Source organism: Hemitrygon akajei, chromosome 30 (genome assembly GCF_048418815.1).
Source record: "Hemitrygon akajei chromosome 30, sHemAka1.3, whole genome shotgun sequence".
NCBI classification, from domain to species: Eukaryota; Metazoa; Chordata; class Chondrichthyes; order Myliobatiformes; family Dasyatidae; genus Hemitrygon; species Hemitrygon akajei.
The window spans coordinates 21,710,044-21,731,224 of record NC_133153.1 but is presented as its reverse complement, the minus strand read 5'-3'; the positions used below and the strand labels follow the sequence as shown (position 1 = coordinate 21,731,224).

Genomic DNA, 21,181 nt, shown 5'->3' with positions numbered 1-21,181 from the left:
TTTCTGCTTCCCCCAGCCACCCAAATGTATCTGCTTGGCAGGGAAACCGGAGCATGTTTGAGTGGATATTTGCTTTTCCTGCCCCAGAGTAATGACAGGCACCGCAGCATCAAAGCTTCGGGGGGCTGACTCTATATAGAACAGCGGGAATAATACCTCACAGTGCTTACCTACTGATTTCTTTTTATTAATTTTTAAAGAAATATAAATTGGCAGGGGAATATCGTCCCAGGTCCCCGCCCCTCTCCTTGGGCTCATTCTCGAGGTGATGTTACAGTGGGAACGAGTTCTTTTCTATATTAACCCGGAAATATTCTGGCATGCTTGTCTAATTTTCCCCCCTACTCTTGAAGGATTTTTCTGACAGTTGAGGAGAAAGTGAATGCTGTTTCTGCGAACACTCAAAGGTTTAAAAGTTTGGAAAATTGTCAGGGTCGCCGTCAAAGAGGCAGGAATCAGTAAGTTCAACCAAACTACTTGCTATTTACTGATTAAAATATTTTTTGCGGGGAAGGGTGGGAACAGAATCTTTACTCCTGCATCTTCTTTAGAGCTATCCGCTTGATTTGGGGGTACTGTTCCAGGATTGTGTGAGTGTTCTCTTCCACATTCTGTATCTACGTGATCAGTAAATGGGTAGAATCGTTCTGTTGGCTGTCATGTATTCTTTAGGGAGACGCGAAAATTGCCCTGTTATGAAGTAATCCATCTAGTTTCCAAAACATTCAGTTACGCGTGCGAGTCGGACGTTCTCATTGAAGACATTAATTCAGTTAATACTTCAAAACACGACCTCATAAATTCCCATATCACGTTATTGTAATTTGGCAGTGAGATGAATGTCCTGTGCAACTTAATAGCTTGTCAGTTCTGTTGAGTCGTCATAGAGAATTTAATTTTATTGCGAAGTTCTTGTACCAGACGTGAATATGGCTAGTAGTTTGTTTTTACCAGTGATTGTTTTTTTTTATCGAGCTCCATTGTTGGGATTCAGTTATATGTAATTCCATTAAAGACTTGGACTTTCAACGTACTAAAAGTGCCATTAAACGGTTTATTTTGTGCTATATTCCCTATTAGCATATGCTAATGATTCTGTGATCTTCAGTCCTTGGCGTTCAGGATTGCTAGAACAAGTTTCTTTTCATCTATCCATGCAGTTTTAAATAAACAATAATTGATTTCTGTTTTTAAAATGGACAGACTGAAGATTGTTTTGGATTCTTGATGGATGGTTTGGTGGTAAATCTTGTTAAAGGTCACGCTTGTAACATGATGTAGCACAGATTTGTTTTGTCATTTGTAATATAATACAATATTGTGAACTTGATGATCAAAGTTAGTACGATTGCTCCTTGACAGGCAATAATCTTAAAGCTTTTTTAAAAAAATAATATTTTTTGGTAATAGGGCTAACTGGCATTAAATTACATTGGAAATATCAGCTGCTCAGATAACATTTTCATGTGTGTAATTGGCTGGATGCTATTTAACAGTTTTAAAGCATTATAGAAAAATTCTTGCGTTTTCTGACCCATTGTAAAATGCATTGCCATAAATGAGTCCATTGTATTACATTACGAATTTAGACATACAGCATGAAAAATTCATGTAAATATGTTGCTGCTTGTACTTTCAGAATGTGGTGCCAACATACTCTTTGAATTAAATGCTCCTGAGAACATTAAGAATGTGGTTTGTTTATTATCCATAAGAGCAATTTTTGCACTTATTTAAATAAATCCAGAATTATGTTCCTCACAAGGAGATGCAACTAGTGCGTTCTGCTTATATACTGATTAATTCTGCAAACATAACGGTTTGATCCATTTGGTATACTAATCTGCACATGCATCCTGTTCCGTAGGAAGTCATAGGCTTGGATGTTGGAAGGAAAAATAGCAATTCAAAATATGGAATATCACAAGTTAAATGATTTTTTTGTATAATTTTTCGAAATCAAAATATACAAAAGAAGTAGTTATCGGAATAGCAGATTATGACAGTGGTCCACAACTGAAAGTTTGATATGGAATTGGTCCATCTTATTAAATAAAATGTCTACAGTTGCAGTAATACAAGCAATTTTAATTGTAAGTTTAGCGATACAGTACTATCTTCTGATTTTTTAAAGTTGTTTTTTTTAATATATAGATTAAAGTCTTTTTAAATTAGGTTGTGAATTGCCATGACAACAGTAGGATATTTACTTGAAGATTTGGAGTCTCAGAAGTATTGTAATCCTAGATTTGGTGAACAGATATCATGTGACTGATTTACCTACAATTTAGATAGATAGATAGATACTTTATTCATCCCCATGGGGAAATTCAACTTTTTTCCAATGTCCCATACACTTGTTGTAGCAAAACTGATTACATACAATACTTAACTCAGTAAAAAAAAATATGATATGCATCTAAATCACTATCTCAAAAAGCATTAATAATAGCTTTTAAAAAGTTCTTAAGTCCTGGCGGTAGAATTGTAAAGCCTAATGGCATTGGGGAGTATTGACCTCTTCATCCTGTCTGAGGAGCATTTGGTTGGATGTATATGGTAGCTTAGCTTGTGAAAGCTTTAGGAGGTCCTGACAAGTAGTGTGTGTACTACACAAATACTTTTACATTAATGTACAGAATGTCTGAACTTGAAAGTATTTTCTAAACAACTGTAAATGATCATGGAATTGAAGTTGGTTTATGAATTTATCATTTTAGGAAATATACAATTTTGATTATGTCATCAGGCAGATTAAATTATTTTAAGCAACAAATGATATTTAAAATCAATATCAAGGAAGTACGGCAGAGTACAAATCAGAATATATTATACTTTTCAAGCCAGATCAAAATGTGGTTTCTGTATTAAGTATATGGTTGTAATGGCCAATGGAACGAGCATAGGTATGGGGAAGTTCATATACTTGTAACACAACATGTGTCTTTTATTGCACATCTTGGCAGTAGATTTAACTTTCTGCACCTGCGTCTGGGGTTTCCGAATTGTACATTGTGGTGAGATTTGTAGCTGCCAATTCCTGTCAGAATTCAGGCTCTTATCTACAACAAATTGATACTGACTTAAAACTGAGCTTTATTTTGGTCCTTCTGTAGTAAGAGTTGCTGCAAAACAAAATAGCTGAAAAATACCATGAGATAACTTCAAATACAAGTTTGCTTCTGTTGTTCATGGGACCTTCATATGGTTACAGCCTGAATACAGAGGGTTCATATACATTTCTTGTGAGGAAAGGCATTGTGTTTGTTTTGATGGATGCATAGATATTTAGCATTTGTACCATCTTTCATATCTTGTAATTTGGCTAAATGAGGCTCCAAACAACTTCTTAATTTGTTTTGTTGAGCTGCAACATTGACAGATAAAATCTTTTGAGATTTCTATGAAGTGTTAAAACTCTCTAAGATTTAATATGGTGAGGAAGACTGTCTTACCGAATTAACAGACTGTTTGGGTAAGAGTCTGATACAAACCAGGACCTCTGCCACCTTTTGTTTTGGCATGATAACAGTGAGACAAGTGGAAAAGGAGATCGGGGGTGGGGGGGGGTTGCAAAGTGTGTAATTGAAACAAGAAGCAAAGGTTACCTATTTTGTTTTAAGAGGAAAAACAAGCCTGATCTAAGGCCATATGAAGTGTTGGGAGGAAACAGGAAAAGGAAGGACTAATTAAGGTACAGCTAACAAAGAATTAATCCAAGGATAAATATGGGGTGCATCAGAGAATGAGAGGAGGACTTTCTTGATTGTTTTACTTTAGGGTGTGTGAATTAATGGTAAGGAGTTTTGACATTGTGGAAATTTATTGATAATAATGGCTCAATCATTTCCTGTTTTAATTTTTCAGCATAAATGGATTCTTGCTGCTTGTCCAACATAAAACCATAGAACCAAGAGGGAGATTTTGTAGATTATTATAGGGATATCAGCTGGATCACTTTGCTTTGTCATACCACAATACATGGGAATGGAGAGACAGTTTCATCAGAACATTTTAAAGTACAATGACTACAATGTAACTCGCATGATGCTTTTAAGCTCATAACCCCACTACTAGTGTCAGACTGTAAATGAGTAATGTTAAGCAATTTATAGCAACCTCTTCAGTCCCAGCTCAAGAATGGGAGAACAGAATTTGCAATTATTAATGCTAGCATGTTTTTGCAGCTCAAGTGGACAAATTGAGAAACTTGGCAAACCTATCCACACTCTGCACTGAAAGCTTACTGAGAGACAATGTTGAATTGATGTACTAACCAGCCACATATTTTCATCAAGGGCTCTCTCTGGATTATACTTTACCAGTTAAATTAAATAAATTACTAATCTATGATTTGGAAATTAGGGTTCAAAATCTGGAATTTTAAGTTCCATAATAAAGTGGATGTAATAGTACATTTCTTAGGAGACCATGAAAAGATCAAACTTAAGACATTTAAGTACAAAGCACACTTAGAAGAATCTGGCAGCTAAATTAATAGGCTTGAACATACCACCCCACCCATAACTATTTATTTCCTGTCCATTTACAGATAAACGCGGTATAGCTATGCAGATCTTTTCTTATATGTTGCCCACTGTAGATCTTTGGTGCCTTGGCTCTCCTTTTTTTGTCAGCTCATTTTCTGTTTATGGGGGATTGCTGAGTTCAGTAGTCTGGTGCATTTTGCCTAAGTAACTATGTCAATTCATTAGCTGTGAAGCATGCTGAGATCTTCTCACAATGTGCTTTCTTTGTTTCTGTTTTTGCTCGCACTTTTCTGTGAACTACTGTGTAGCTGATTATGGTTTAAAGTGTCAGAACAGCAAGTTGAAGATCTTATTTTAAGCTAGCAGCCGATTCAATAGAGTCCTGGAGTTGGCTAGGAAGTCCTTGGCTATTTGTTAAGGGACTTGAGAGAAGAGTTTCCATTAAGGATTCTGTTAGAACTGCTTGAGGTTGCAATTGAAAGATGGGATGACTAAATAGCTTGTGGAGTTGGAGTTGGGATTGTACAAATGTTTTAATAGTAGTGGAAGTCCTTATGAATTTATTGGAAAATGGCATTATGTTGTGCAGACACTTAAGTTACGTTTAAAATCCTGTTGAATAGTATTGATTTGAAGGTGCAGACAAGTTTTAGTAGTGTATATTTATTTTGATGTGATTGTAATGTGGCCAGCTTCTACTATGTCACTTCAATAAGTAACTTCTAAGTGGTAGTTACTTGAAAATTATGATAACTTTTTGTATATATTCCTTTCTGCACCTAATGCTGCACGAGGTGTGAACCTCGTTATTTCTTTAGCATTTTTTTGGTCTTTTTTTTACGAGGCTGAGTTGCTAGCTTGACACTCAACCCAACACAGATGGAAAGCATGTGTGGAGCCAGCCGGATTCAAACTCGAGATCACTCATCTCAAAGTCCAGTGAGGATGTCTCTATGCCACTGGCCGAATAAACTTTTTGCATGTCCTCCATTAATAATACTGAAAAATGTCTGTTTTTGGGGGAAACCAAAAACTACTGCAGAAAATATTGTATAATAAATTAGTTTGTCGATTATTTTGGGTATTATCCAGAGGAAAAAATTAATAGTTACTTTAACCATGTTGATGACAAATAAGTAAAATTACAATGAAACTCTTCAAAAAGCTAGAGTATGTGATCGGTATATGTATTGACGATTTTACATTTATCTCAGTTTAATTGAAAACTTGTGAATTATGAATGTGTACATTTTTTTTTTGAAGAATGCAGTCCCAATCTCCTTTCAGGGGCATCATATAACATGCTTTTAAAAGTTCATACCTGACCTATCATGTTGACCGGATGGAAGTTTGCAAGTTCAGTTTATGACCATATGGATTTCCGCTGGGTGTTCTGGTTTCCTCCCATGTTTCAAATGTTGGTAGATTGATTGGCCACTGTCAATTATTTCTAGTGTGTATGTAAGTGGTACTCTGAGAAGTTCCGTAGAAAAGTTCCATAGAATAGGTTACAGGAGAAATTAGTAATCAGACGGGATTGCTGTGTGAGTTGTGTTAGACTCTGGCTCTTCCTATGTCATTTGTAAATATAGTATCACACATTCATAATGTTTGCCACAGGTTGTATTGCGCTTGACTATGTCCATAATTTGAGTTTATAGCCCCACATTCCCTCGCCCTTCTCCTGGCCTATTCCCATGGCTGGAGGAGCAGACTGGAAAGAGTAACTAGGTCTCGGATAGTGAACTCAGTGACTCCACTTCTTGGCCCTTGACTGCTCTAAAGATCAATGGCTTTTTCAACTGTTTTTAAATGTCTCTGATAATGGGATACATTTAAAACTGATTGTAAAAGTTTCAATGTCTTTAAATATAGTTCTGTTAATATTTAGAAATAAATTTCAAATACATATCTGGTGTAAAAATAATTAAAACCGTCAGAGCGAATTGACATCAGTTCAGGAGGGAGCTCTGGAAAGAAACAGCTGTAATGTATATATCAGAGCACCCGAGTTATCTGCTCCAATGTACTGCAAAGTGGAAACAGAATTGTGTGTCCAAGTTCCCACTCAAACCTTGAAGTTCAGGAACCATTGTATACCTTACTGATCTGAGGAGTATGGGATGAACTGTTCCTGCCCCCTTAGTGTTGCACTAGCTATATATTAAAAGGATGTATTTTATAATTAATACTGACATGAGCTGAAAATGTTTCAAATGTATCTGTTCATTTCCAATTTCGTTTTACTAACATGTTTTTGAACTGTTTAGAACTGTGGAATTGCTCATGACAGCTTGTGTCATCAGAAGGCCATCTGGGCTGTTTGGGGGAAGGGTCTTAGATTCCACTGTGTACATACTAGTCATGGCTTGCAGTTTGCGTTGCCTTATGGAGCAGCTGTGGCAGCAAGGCCGGTAGGACATTGGGAGCAGCAAATGGAAAGTGTGACCCCAGAGATCCTGCAAGAGGCAGACACAAAGTACAGACTGTCTCCAGCACAATTTAGCCTATTAATTAATAAAGTAAGCAATCAAGCCATTTACTTTTTGCAGTTCAAATAAAAGGGGACAAGTAATATACCCCAGATTTGACTACCATAAAACTGAAGTATCATGTACAAAGTGCATCTGGCCTCTCATGCAGGATGATCTGGAAGTCTAGGGACAGTGGGAGAGGTCAAGTGGCATCTAACCTCCAGTGCTCTGGTGGGTAGGCTTGGCATTCTTGCACAAAATGACTAGTCTCCCTGGTGGGTTTCTCTTGACAGTATAGTTATCTGTATGATTATATTATCAGTGTGGACACAGGAACTGGTAAAGGGTACATCAGGCCATTATTTCTTATCCAGAGTCTACTGATTACTTTTATGTAGTCTTCCATCTGTAGTGAAAGTGTGGATGCATTTTAAACAGTAATATGAAAATCCCTTCATTGTAGTTGGAACAAATGTTCACGGACTGCTAAAGTATTTAAGATTTTTGGAAGGTATACTTAATGTTGACCAATTTCACACATACAAGGGTTTTGGGATTCAATGACCATCCCATCCTTGCCTTACAATGACATCTAATTTTTATTTTTCACCATAGTTTTTCACATGTAAATGTGGATTTTTGTTTACCACTCCCATTGTATTCACATATACCTGTATTGAAATTATCATCTACACTTGCACTCTATGTGATAAATTATTACCTCAGAAACGAACCTCCTGCTGTTTCTTGGAGCTAAGTATGCTCTAAATCAAGATGACTTGCATCTTCCAGTTGCTTTTGATAAAAGCCATAGAAGCAAGCAGCTTTCAATCTGAATTTTGTTCATAAGTTTAATGCTGAAAATCATTGTTTACTGTGCATTGAACCTTTTCTTTTGCCAAATTTGCAAGGCCTAGTCCAGCAACTTCTTGAATACAAGCTATTTGACGTTTAGTTCTAGTTGACCTTTGCTTGAAGATGTCTTTTATCGTTCTTCCTTTGCTGGTTGAACATAGTGTTTTATGATAGCGGATGTATGACTCTAGTTACCTTAATACGTTAAATATTATTTAACCTAAATACTTTAATCAGGGAAGTGTATTCTGAAATATTTTAAGATTGTTTCAATTTTACTTGTACCTTGCCATGTCTTTTCTTACTGCATATTATTCTTGAGGTGCCTTTATTCACAAATGGATATTTTTTTGATATTACAATTACAGTAGGTACTAAAAGTAAATAATCATGTGGGGTTTTAAAAATTAAGATTGAGATTATTTTATCCTTTTAATCAACTTTCAACTTCTAATTTTTCCATTTGTATTAATATTTCAGTTATCTGAAATATTGTGTTCACATTATTTCTTTCTAAACTGAATGACTTGTGTAAGTACGTCTTGGTGGATAATGTCAGTGGGGCTTCTGCCACTTGCTAAAACATGACTGCTTGAAGTCTTGGACGCCTTGCACTCAGCTGAGCTGAGAGTTGTAATAGTGACATGTGGAAGTATAAGGCAGCTATGAAGCCAAGTCATTTTTATGACAAGTGTGATACTATTGTCAAGTAATGCTTTGTATTAATTGAAAATGATGAATGGTTTCACAGTCTTGATGGAAAGGACAGTGGGCATTGAAGTTTAAATGGATAAGATGCTCTGAGGATGGTTATTTTGCAGGAAGTGATTCATCACTTTATACTGCAGAAGCAATGTACTGTATTCCAGAACTAGTCAGGGCGAAGAAGTACTTGCTCTACTTGCTTGATGAGTGCAACTCCAAAGATACTTGAACTTATCCAAAACAAAACCTGGCTTGTGCTTAATATGTCCTTCTATATAATTGCTTTCTCCTGTGATGTACTGTAGTTACTGTGTGTGCTATCTATATGAACTAGGAGATTTGTAGTCTGAGGGCTAGATCTCTGGCATTCAAAACCAGTGATCCCGAACTGTACAAGAAGTCTAGGTACAACCTACAGAAGACTATTTTAAGAGTGAGAAGAGAGTCCGCATTGAGGTTAGAGACAAAATCAAATGCACGTCAGCTCTGGCAGGTTTGCAGGCCATTATTTCCTACAAAGCAAAATCTAACATCATGAATGGCTGTGATGTTTCACACCCAGATGAACTCAACAACTTCTATGCACACTTTAAGAGAGAGAATAAAACTACATAGTTCTGAATCCCTGCAGTATCTGGTGACCCTGTGATCATGGTCTTGGAGGCCGATGTCAGAACATCTTTCAAGAGGGTGAACCCTCACAATTTGTCACGCTCTGATGGTGTACCTGGTAAGGCTCTGAAAACCTGTGCCAACCAACTGGCAGGTATGTTCAGGGACATCTTCAATCTCTCACTGTTGCAGGGAAGGTGCCACCTGTTTTAAAAGGGTAACAATCATACCAGTGCCCAAGAAGAGCAGGGTGAGCTACCTCAGTGGCTACTGCCCAGTAGCACTCATACCTACTGTGATGAAGTGCTTTCAGAGATTGGTCATGGCTAGAATAAAGTCCTGCCTAAGCAAGGACCTGGATCCCTATCACCTAATAGGTCTACACTGGATGCAATCTCACTGGCTGTCCACTCAACATTGGGTCACCTGGACAGCAGTAATACCTACATCAGGCTACTGTTTTTTTTTTATTATATCTGAGCATTCAACAGACTCGTACCCTCAGTTTTAACCAACAAACTCCAAAACCTGGGCCTCTGTACCTCCCTCTGCTACTGTTTCCTTGACTTTTTCACCAGGAGGCTACAGTCTGTATGGATTGGAAATAATATCTCCTTACTGACAAACAACACTGGTGCACCTCAAGGATGTGTACTTAGCCCACTGTTCTACTCTCTCTGCACCAATGATTGCATGGCTGGGCATAGATCAAATACTATCTGTAGATTTACCAATGACACAACCATTGACAGAATTGCAGATGGCGATGGGGAGATGTACAGAAGCAAGGTAGATCAACTGGCTGTGTGGTGTTGCAACAACAAACTTCCACTGCAATTTAAGATGAAGGAATTGATTGTGTTCTCCAGGAAGGGGAAGTTGAGGGGACACACACCAGTCCCTTTCGAGGGATCAGTAGTGGAAAAGGTGAGCAGTTTTAAGTTCCTGGGTGTCAACATCTCTGAAGATGTATTCTGGGACCAACATAATGATGCAATTACAAAGAAGGCATGACAGTGGCTATATTTGATTAGGAATTTGAGGAGAACTGGTGTATGTCACCAAATACAAATTTCTACAGCTGTACAATGGAGAGCATTCTAACTGGTTACATCTTGAACCCATGACATTTACGTTTAGAAAAGCAAGAACATTAGAAGTGTAGGACCACTGATAGCTGCAAATTTCCATCGTTTCCGTTGCTGGCGGTGGTGGTGGAGGCAGAAATGATAGGCTCTTTTAAGAGCTACATGGAGCTTAGTAAGATAGAGGGCTATGGGTAAAGCCTAGGTAGTTATAAGGTAGGGATATGTTTGCTGCAGCTTTGTGAGCCGAAGGGCCTGTATTGTGCTGTATGTTTTCTATGTCTCTAACATCATGACTAGAAGATCCATTAGGTCAAAATAGTAAATCTACCTATTTAACACTACAGTTGCATTTCATTGCATGGGTGTGCAATTCAAAAAGAAAGGGGTAGCTCTTCACCATGTTCTTGAATTAGGAACAGTAATTGAATACTTTCTTTGCAAGGAAGTCTTCCTGTTAATTACTGGAAGTAAATATAAGGCAACTAATAGATTACAAAAAGAGAATTAAAACCTGAAATAATCTCTTGGGTATAACTAGCCATTCACATTCACTCTGTTGTGACCTCTTGTACTGTGACTTCAACATTTTAAATCTCCCATCCTCCATGAACATACTGAATAAGGTTTTATTTTTCTATGTTTATTCCAGCACTAGGACAATTGACAACTCCATTTTGGAGCAAAAGCTGCAGATGCTGTAAAACTGAAACAAAGAGAAAATGACAGAATTGTGCTGCTAGTCAGGCAGCACATATAGATGGTGAATTCGCTGTTTTGTTGAGGGGTCTTTGATCTAAAGTATTGATACAGTTTTTTTTCTCTTCCTTGATACTGACAGAGTACTTCCTGGAGCTTCTGTTTTTTTAAATTTTTAACCCTTTTTTGTTTTGTTGAACATTTTTCAATAACTACTTTTTCTATTCACCTCTTCAATGGCTGCATTTTCTATTTGATAACCTTTAGGTAATTGTGGTTTTAAAGGGCTATTTGAAATTGCACTTGTTGCCAATATTAGGTCTGCATCTTCCAGCATAAGAAAAAGAAGCAGGCAAAGCCCATTTGATTCCTTCTACTCTTAGCATTCTAGGAGAACATGGCTGATCTTTTACCTCGGCATCATTTTTCGGCAGTAGACCCATATCCTTTGATTGCTTTAATGTCGAAAAATCTCTGGTCCTCTTTCTTGAACCTTCACAGCCCTCTTGTGTAGAGAATCCAAAGATTCACTATCCTCTGAAGAGGTCGTCTTTTCATGTACTGAATGGGCAAAATGGTCACAGTGTATGTAGTGGGCTGAGGGGCCCATCCTTCTATGACTGACTTTCCTTTTATTTTGTGTTTATGACCCAGATTCTGGATATTCTATCTAGGGAAACATTGTTGGTGATCGAGAAACTGCAGCCACAATCTCTCCGGTGCATTTCTACAGAATGGTGCTGCCATTGATTTCTCCTTTAAAGAAATGGGCTGACCTTAGGATAGCTGATGCAGCCTGTTAATAGCACAGAAAAATTGTTATCCTGGACTTGTTCTGGCTAGAAACTCGCATCCAATGATAGTTTACTCAGAGAAGCCTGAGATAGGGGTCCTTGGACACGGGTCCTGGGGATCATGCATTAATCTCTGAACAGCGAGTTTAGGATTTGTTTCAAAAGCTGAAAGCTCCCTGTAAAACATTCCATGTTATCGTAATGTATTCTGTTTACGAAACATATGACCTGATCACATACTTTAAACGGATTGTAGGAGGTTTTGGTTCCGAATTCTTTTGTTATTCAGGAATTTGACCATTGTTAATGAGCATTGTTGAAACTGGCTGTGGCATTGAAATCTTAAGCCTTAATCGGCAGTCCTGATTTTTTTTGAATCTTCTGTGAAATATTATGTTCGTGCTCCCAGTGCTCAGAGATATATTATTAAGATTTATTTGGAGATTAATAATTAATTGGTACACCTAATTGGCATTAGTTTTAAACTGATAAAACAAAACATGTTTAACTTTTAGTTCTAAATTAAGTTATGAGTGGTTCATTTATACAAGATGCTGCTAGTGTCTGGTGGATAGTTCTATACTCTCAGTCCACGTTCAGAGAACAGAAAAACTTGATATTGATCTGCTGGGCAGAGATCTAGCAAAGTTTTTCTTTTGCAGTTTAATTTCCACTCCTCTATCTTCTCAGCGTCAACACTAATTGTCTTCCAGTGCCCTTCAATGGTTTCCTTACTTTTTAAAAAAAATTTTAAAAATCTTTTTTACAATTCCTGATGTGAGTGAAGATTCCCTCTTGATGATGTGATGATCATCATTATTACGTGCTGTGTCGTATGACTTGGCCGATCATGGTCTTGACAATGATAGTTCTTCACAAATCTTTCTACAAAAGTGGTTTGCCATTGCCTCCTTCTGAGCAGTGTCTTTACAAGATGGGTGACTCCAGCTATTATCAATTCTCTTCAGAGATTGTCTACCTGGCGTCAGTGGTCGCATAACCAGGACTTGTGATATTCACCAGCTGCTCATATGACCATCCAACACCTGCTCCCATGGCTTCACATGACCCTGATCAGGGGGCTAAGTAGGTGCAACATCTTTCCAAAGTATGACTGGCAGGCTAGTGGAGGGAGGGAGTGCCATACAGCTCCTTTGGTAAAGATGCATCTCCACCCCGCTATTCTTTATGATACTTGTGTTAAAATCATTCTGTTGTTTAAATAAGTGTGATTTCTTTATAAATAATTTAAAGATAGGAGAAATAGTCATCAAGGAATGCATAATAATGTTTATCTTTATTGCATTTGCAAATTTGATAAGTCATTCATAGTAATGATGTTATTTAATATTTGCTTCCTTGGTGTTTAGACTGCAAATTGCACTTTTTTCTAGCTGCATGTTATTATGATACTCTACGCTCTCACTCTTGCAGGATTTTGGGGTTTTATTTTGAATGTTAAATCATTGCCCATTAAATTTAGAGATTGTACTTGGACTCATTCTTTCAATATACAGTCATCAACCTAGTTCATATTGGAGGTAATGATTCCAACTGTCAAGGAGAGCAATCTAATTCATGCTTCTATTCAAGAGCTTGCTGATGAGGCTTAATGATGCTCATTGATTAGCTCTCTGCTCAATAAACCCCGATGATGTCAGACACACTCCTGGTTTTTCAAGAGTTTGAGGCATCTTACTGAACTTTTACTATTAAATGGTGAGACAGTGTTTTTGCAAATAGCAATCTGGTGAATCTACTGGTGAGAGTTGTATATTAAATTGCTGTGCCCTAAAAATCCTTAATTTAGCATGCTGATCAAGATAGCATAATTACATTTTAATGTATACTTGATAAATAGAGTAAGGGATACAGATTTATCGGTCTGGTGCCTTTGGAAACAGTTATTGCCTTTTGTGGGTTAGGGAGAATAATTTTTATTAGGCACTAAATCATAAATTCATGCAATTATGTGATGAATGTACAACCTATTTTTCTGCCTAAATTTGAAACAAGCCCGTATGCGAGTTTACTCTTGCATTTCTTTCTTGGCTTAGTGCCTTAGAACCCATTGAAGCATAAATCCCAGTATTAAAGTAATTCTGCTGTTGGGAAAGCTGGTTTGGCTTACTATCATTGAACTGCATAGTCTTTCTCAATGGAGTGTGAGTAAGGTAGATCTGAATTTTTAGACCACTTGACAGCTATAACTAAACACTGTAAAGTGTGACTTTGGGGAACATTCAAATGAACAGAAAAAAAATGTTTGTCTGAAAGGCCCCACTGTGTGGACTTTTACAAGCTGTGACTTTGCTGATGCAGGTGAAATAGAAGAAGACAGCAATGGTTTCTCAGCTGTTCAACCACTAGTGAGCCATCAATATCTCTTCCTTCAGCTGTCACCATTTTTCAAACTGGAGTAAGGTGTCCACTGGGCCAGAGGCATTTGGTGTTTTAGTCAGCCTCGTGATAGCCCACAAACAGTTGGTTTGAGAAAGTCCATCGTAGAACAGTTGTTTTTGAAGCCCTCATGACTGGGAGGGTCGACAGCTTTGGTGTGTTTCAGATTTGCTTCTGATTATATTCATGTGGGTAAAATAGTGTTTCTTTTAGCTTGTGTATGTTGATTTTAAAGTGTGTGTGTGTCGGGTGAGGTATTCTGGTGAGTAGCTTGTATAGAGATTTGTTTTAAAAATAATATTAATACAGGAAAATGTACCACTGTTCAATTAATTCTTTATCTGTTAATTTTGTTGGCCATAGAAATGTGCTTTTCTTTGAGCTTTATGACTGCTATTATTTCCACTATCCATTATCCTTGGATTTGTGTGAGTTTGATCCAGTGGGAAGAATGAAGCTTTGAACCTGAGCTACAATGTTTTTGTATTGGAACAAGATTTAAAAGGAATGATAGATTTTGTGAATGTCAATGTTTTGAGAACTGTGGAAGATGTTACTAATATATCACCTGGCTTTTCCAGTTGTTTTCATTGCAAGGTATTAATAATATCACAATTTACAAAAGCATGATGTAAATATAAAGCAAGAAAACAAACTGCTGGGAGAACTCAGCATTTGTTTGGTGGGGGGGGGAGGAATTATCGATTTTAGGATCGAGACCCTGTATCAGGACTACAAGTATAAATGTGACTGGGCATCTGAAACAGAACCAAAACCATTTATTGTTGGTGTGTTTTGACAACTAGTCATGAAATAATAGTATTGTCTCTCTTTACCAATGCTTTTTTCATGGTGGTGTTAAAGCCTTTTATGATACTGTGAGGTAGTTATCAGGCATGCTAGAAATTATGCTTACTGTATTAAATTTGTAAAATATCAGAAGTACAAGATGTTGGAGGAATACAGAGGGAGGGAAAGAGAAATAGGAAAGGAATTTTTAATGAATTTGATCATTGATTCCCATTTATGTTGCTGAAAATATTAGTCTTATTTTGTTGTTGAAACTAAATTATGAATTAGAAAGAGTTTCTCAGCTGTCACTCAGTTTTGTTCTGCTTTTCGTTTGCTTTTCCTTTTCTCATATTTCTTAAATGGAACTTTAATGCTGGTGGCTGTTATCAAATCAATTTAGCATTTGCAAATCATGTGCTTTTTGGGGGGGAAATGCAATGTAGCTATTTATTTTGTGGTTCATTTGGAGATACTTTTAACCTATTTTTTTGTATTGCAAAATTACATCAATATTGTTCATGTTTCAACAAAGAACCGATTTGTATTCATTTAGCATCTTTCAGCATGGTAAATCTTTGTAAAGTGCTGTCAAACAAGCTGACATTGGGTCACATAGAGTTATTGGAATACCGATCACCAAAAGCCCAGCTGTTTTCACAATTACAATTTATTTTGTTAAAATTTTCTAACTTTAACCTTTTTAAAAAAAGAGATATGAATTAAAATGTAAGATAATGAGAGGCAGATAGAGAGGACTGCCAGCACCCTTGTACCCAGGCCAGCAATGGCCAATACCAAAGGACATCTGTTTAACGTGAGTGGAGGAAGGTTTAGAGGATTTGTCAGAGGTAGGTCTTTTAACATTGAGTAATGGGTACCTGGTATGTATTGCCCAGTGGTGGTGGAGCAGATCCATTAAGGACATGTAAGTGATTTGGGCACATGGATGTGGGAAAATTGGAGGGTTCTAGACCAAAGGTTAGATTAGTTGTGGAGCATGTTTATATAGGTCAGAACCTGAAGACCCTGTAGTGTTTTATGTTCAAAATTATAATGCATTATAACAATTAGAAGAGGAACCTGTATAGATTGTACTAGCCTGACATTTTATAACTATCAAAATGACTTGTATTTTGTGATAAATAAATACATATATTAAATCATTTTTCAGAAAGCTACGGTTTAATTTGAGACTTTTTTTGTCTTTTGGTTTTAATTGTAGATTAATTTCTGACACACTGTAGTTTCCAAGATATAGCCTGATATATTTTCTAAAATGCTATATAAGGCTTTTTGTTTTGATGTTTATGGAAGGTTATTACATTGGAGTGAGTACTGAGCTATTGGAAATGCAAGATAGCCAAATGGTTCAAATAAAATTGTACCTGGCCAGCATTAAACATACTGCACAATCCAGATAAAACTGTATAAAACTCAAACCAGCCAGCAGAGCAATGATAAATGAGTGAGTACTATCCTTGTGAGGGACTTGCAAAGTCACAGATATTCTATAAATGTATACTGAGGTCCTCTGAAAGACTGATTTTGTGATCACGGAATGCAGGAAATGATGCTTTTAATCTATTTCCATCACATTTAAAATATGTTCACATTGTTGGGTTGTTTCAGTAGCTGTTAACTGAACAAGGGACAGGATTTGCTGCACATGTTATAAAGGCGTGACCTGTAAAATTCCAATTTCTTGCTACGAGGCTCCATCATCAGTACTGAAGATTTCAAATCTTGTTATGCCCAAGGCATTGTAGTTATTACTTTTGAGTAGGGTGGGAGTTTGAAGGCAAACTTCTTTTGGTAATTAAGCCACTATTTGGTTCATAAAGTGGGTCTGGAAATTCGAGTACATGCTCTAGTAAACCTTGGTTGAATGTATTTGGCATCACAAGTGTTGCTTGTTAGATAGGTCCCAAGTGTGGTTTTGGTGAGATTGACTGGGGTGTGTGTTGTATTCATGGATAGGGGTTGGTCGAAGGTATCAGAGCCCCGTGCGACCAGGGAACCTCATGCAGTGATTCGTGGAAGGTGCGAGGAGGAATCCAACTTTGTCCAGTAGTCGGTTGGGAGGGGGGAGCAGGAGAGGGAAGTAGTGAGGTTTCAGTCTTGTGTTGGGCAAATGTTTGGAGGAGGGGAAAAGACTTGAGTGGCTGTATTTTGAGAGAGGTCAAGGGTTGCCAAAAATGTGGGCTTAGTGGGAAGAAGGATCAGGGACTTCTATATTGAGTATGGGAAGGAGAGGAAGTTTGGGGAGAATTAGCTAAGAACTGGGCCCAGGATTCTGGGCAGGGATGATTTAAGTGGCAAAAGGGGAATTTTGTATTTCTTTTGAAGATTTAGGTGAATAGCAAATGGCGGATTAGTGGGTTTGTAAGATTGAAGTCATAGGCCTGTTTCTTATATGACTGAGGGCTTCAGAGTGACTGCTACCCTTAGATTAGTGAGTGCTACGGAGAGTGCAGAATGAATGCAGTAAGAGAGTTGGCTAATTGTACAGTTGTACAGTTCATCTCCAGTGACGTTCACTCTTAGGGCAATGTGGTCCTCCTTCTGCAATGCTGCTAAATGATTGTTGAACAGCAATCAGTTCAATCCATTCAGTTGTTGTATTTAGACTGCAATGGTGACTCCTGTGTAGATACCTGATTACATTTCCAGTGATGCATAAGGAGTTTGTTGCTACTTCATTTCACTTTAGTGGGGGGGGGGGGGGGGTAAGGGGGTGAATTGATTTAATTTGTACGACACTGAATGAAATAACACTGCAATTTAATTTCTAGGCGCTGGTGGTTTAGAGTGGTTCATTAATGATTTCTATTCAGCAGTCAGTGCATACTATTTTTAAAAATAGGATGGTAATTGGATTTAAAACTCTCTGGATTTCTTGCCAAACTGATGAATAATTTTCCCATTTTAGTGCTCTTTCAGAAGACTAGCATGTTAAGGGCAGCCTTGCGTTAGTATTTTGCTTTTTGATCGTCAGCTGGTTTCCACAATATTTACTAGTTCATTGATTTCTGAAGAGATTTGAGCCTACGTATTTATATAGTGGATATGGTTTTGGTATGTTGTTTCAGCTTTTTTTTAAATGAATGTTATCGCCCTAAAACCCTGAGGCCATAAGGTAGCATTGTAAATAGGGCAAGATGTGAGAGATGATTTGAATGTGACTGCACTTAGAGCCATAAAACACTACAGCATAGAAACAGACCCTTCAGCCCATCTAGTCTCCGAATTGTTATTCTACCTAATCCCATCTACATGCATTTGGACTATAGACAACCATACCTCTCCCATCCATGTACTTATCCAAACTTCTCTTAATTGTTACAATTGAACTACATCGGACACTTCCACTGGCAGTTCATTCCACGCTCATACCACCCTCTGAAGAAGTTACCCTTCTGATTCACCATAAATATTTCACCTTTCACCCTAAACCTATGATCTCTAGTTCTAGTCTCTCCCAATCTAAGGGGGAAAACAACATTAGTTGTTTTTCATGCATATCCAAAGTCCCAGTGCCATTGCCTGTCATTGCAGTCGGGTTTAAAGCACTGTCCATCTCTTTCTGTAATGTATTTTGCCATAAGATCTGAAAAGAGATCAATTAAACTTTGCTGAGGTCCAATTCTATAATGCAGAATGATGTGTTCTACACAGTTGGAAATGGGCTGCTCTAGTGTACTGGTGAGTGCTTGAACAAGCTCTATTTATGATTTTAAAAACACGATAATAAGAAATTTGTATGATTGTCCCGTTTTGCTTAAATTACCCTCATCACAGCTCCTTGGGCTTTTCCCAGGGATACGTGCTGAGACGCATTTCAGCTGCTGCTGGGACATTATCTGGTCAATCAGTGATGGCCTCAGATTTGCCCACAATCTCCCGGTCCCCTATTGGTTCTGGCCAAAACTGAATAGTTTAGACGGCGCATTTCCCGATCGAGAGTATATGCTGAGACATGCATTGAAATCAAGTACAACCACTGTACAGGACCTCAAAGGAAGGTCTCAACTTAAAACTCCTCCTGCCATTGCTCAGTGGGAACTGAAGTCTGTGTTTAAGGAATAAATACTTGAATATTAAGTCATGGAAACTACATAAGAGAAAAAATTGAAGACCTGCCATAATGATTTGAGTTACCCATCCAGAGTAATGCTCTATTTTGTCACAATCCATTGTAACAAATGAATGTATATCTGCAAATTTATATGAATAAAGTGGTGAGAAAATGCTGTCATTGCAAAGACTTACCAGATTTATCTGTGAGGCACAACAAACCTGGTCAGGTAGAAAATGGGTGAGAAACTCCCAGTAATAGTTCAATCTTAGCCAACAGACACTGGTCGTACAGTGATTGATTGCAGTTTATGCAGAGGGTGGACTGTATTGAATGTTCTTACAGCTTGGTATGAGCACTTTCACCAGAAGGAGTGGAGCATTTTAAGAAGATGCCTCACCAGAACCTTCTCAAGTGCAATCAGGAATAGGCAATAAATGGTGGCCTTGCCAGCAGGCGTTGACTTATTGGTAAGTGGAATATTTTCCAATCCCTGGGAGCTTATTATTGTGGAGTCTGCCTAGTGAATTTGTTTTGGAGTTTGTGCAGTACAACTGAAGGGGACAATGTTAATAGGAACCTGGGGAATACAATGTGCTTGACAATAAGTATAGTGCAGCATGCGATTGCAGTTTATCTGACAACTCAATAATGCATTGGAAGGCAGATGTAGCGTGAATCCATTGTCACTTCAAACAGAGCTGCAAGTTTGGCAGTTAGGTTATTCTTTGATTTTCTGGTGACTCAAGTTAAATGAGCCCATTAGATGTTCTTTTTCTTTTATTTTTCATTTTGTGGGACTAAAATGTTGCTACTATGTTGCTTTCTGACAAATGTTATTCAGAGTCTGTACATTACCAAAAGAACTGTAAAGCAATTTTTCTTTGCATTAAATGCTCAAGAAATTTGAATGGTGGTAATTTTATCGGCTTTTCTTTGGTATTCATTACCTTGCTTGTATTTTAAGTGCTTGTTTGCAACCTCCTGCATTAGATTTTTTTTCCAGTAATATATCTGCATATAGATTTTATTAATTTTGTTATATTCACTTATTTTTTATATTTTAAAAATTATGTTTTTTGGTCAATTGCAATTAACACTTTGTTTCTGACCAGAGTCCTGTGTAATCTAATTTAGCTTATCAGTTGCAGAGTACTGAGTCTTTTACATTGAAGCAAAATTTGCATTGGACAAAATCAAGGTACCTAACAACAGTCCAGGGGGATACTGATTGCGGGGCGGGGGGGTGGAGTTCTATCCGGGCACAGCAGCAGCAGCAGTCAGACTAGTGGTCAGCTCTAATACTCCGTGGGGAAGGGTAAAGTCAGGCAGAGGGCGATAGTGATAAGAGACTGGATATTAGGGAGGCAAACAGGAGATTCTGTAGCTGTGAAAGGATACCAGGATGGTCTGTTGCCTTGTATACTAGGGACCAGGATGTCTCAAAGTGACTGCACAAGATTCTGAAAAGCAAGGGTGAGCAACTAGAGATGGTGGTGCACATAAGGCTCCAATGACATGGGTAGAAAGGGGAAAGCGCTGAAGAGCTGGACCTTCAAGGTAGTAACCTCTGGGATACTCTCAGTATCATATGCTAGCCAGGGCAGGAATAGAATGATAGTACAGATGAATGTCTGGTTGAGGGAATGGTGCAGCGCACAGGGTTTCATATTTCTGGATCATTGGGATCTCGCCTTGTGAGCAGACTTGCTAGAGATGTTGGAAAAGGTTTAAATGAATTTGATAGTGGGATGGGAACCACAGGTTTAGGGCTGGTGATGGGGCATTTAGTATATAAGTCGATGCACTGTGTAGGGAGTCTGTGAGGAATGACAGGCAGATGACAGGGCAAAATTACAAACAGGATGAGTTGAAGTCCAACATGGGGGCAAAATTGCAAAGGTGACAAATACAGGACTGGAGGTGTTATATTTGAATGCACGCAATATACGGATTAAGGTAGATGATCTTGTAGCGCATTTAGAGAATGGCAGGTAAGATGTTGTGGGAATCACTGATTTGTGGTTGAAAGAAGATCATAGCTGGGAGCTTAACATCCAAGGAAACATATTGTATTGAAAGGACAGGCAGAGGAGTTGGGCTCGCTCTTTTAGTGAAAAAAAGAAATCAAATCCTTTGAAAGAAGTAACACAGGATTGGAAAAAGTAGAATCCTTGTGTGTAAAGTTAAGAAACTTCAA

At 37.8% G+C, this 21,181-nt stretch overlaps 1 protein-coding gene across 13 annotated transcripts in view; it reads left to right on the top strand.

Annotated features, from left to right (window-relative positions):
* mef2aa (myocyte enhancer factor 2aa) overlaps positions 1-21,181 on the top strand; it is a 194,294-nt gene that overhangs the window by 600 nt on the left and 172,513 nt on the right. For 4 of the 13 annotated variants that reach the window (XM_073033069.1, XM_073033068.1, XM_073033072.1 and 1 more), the window contains exon 2: positions 354-458. The exons of 2 other annotated variants lie outside the window; for them this stretch is intronic. The gene's annotated coding sequence lies outside the window, so the exon portion shown is untranslated. Of the gene's footprint in view, positions 1-39; positions 459-14,137; positions 14,303-21,181 lie in introns of those variants that run through there. 7 more of the 13 variants (XM_073033080.1, XM_073033078.1, XM_073033083.1 and 4 more) reach the window with 6 other exon arrangements.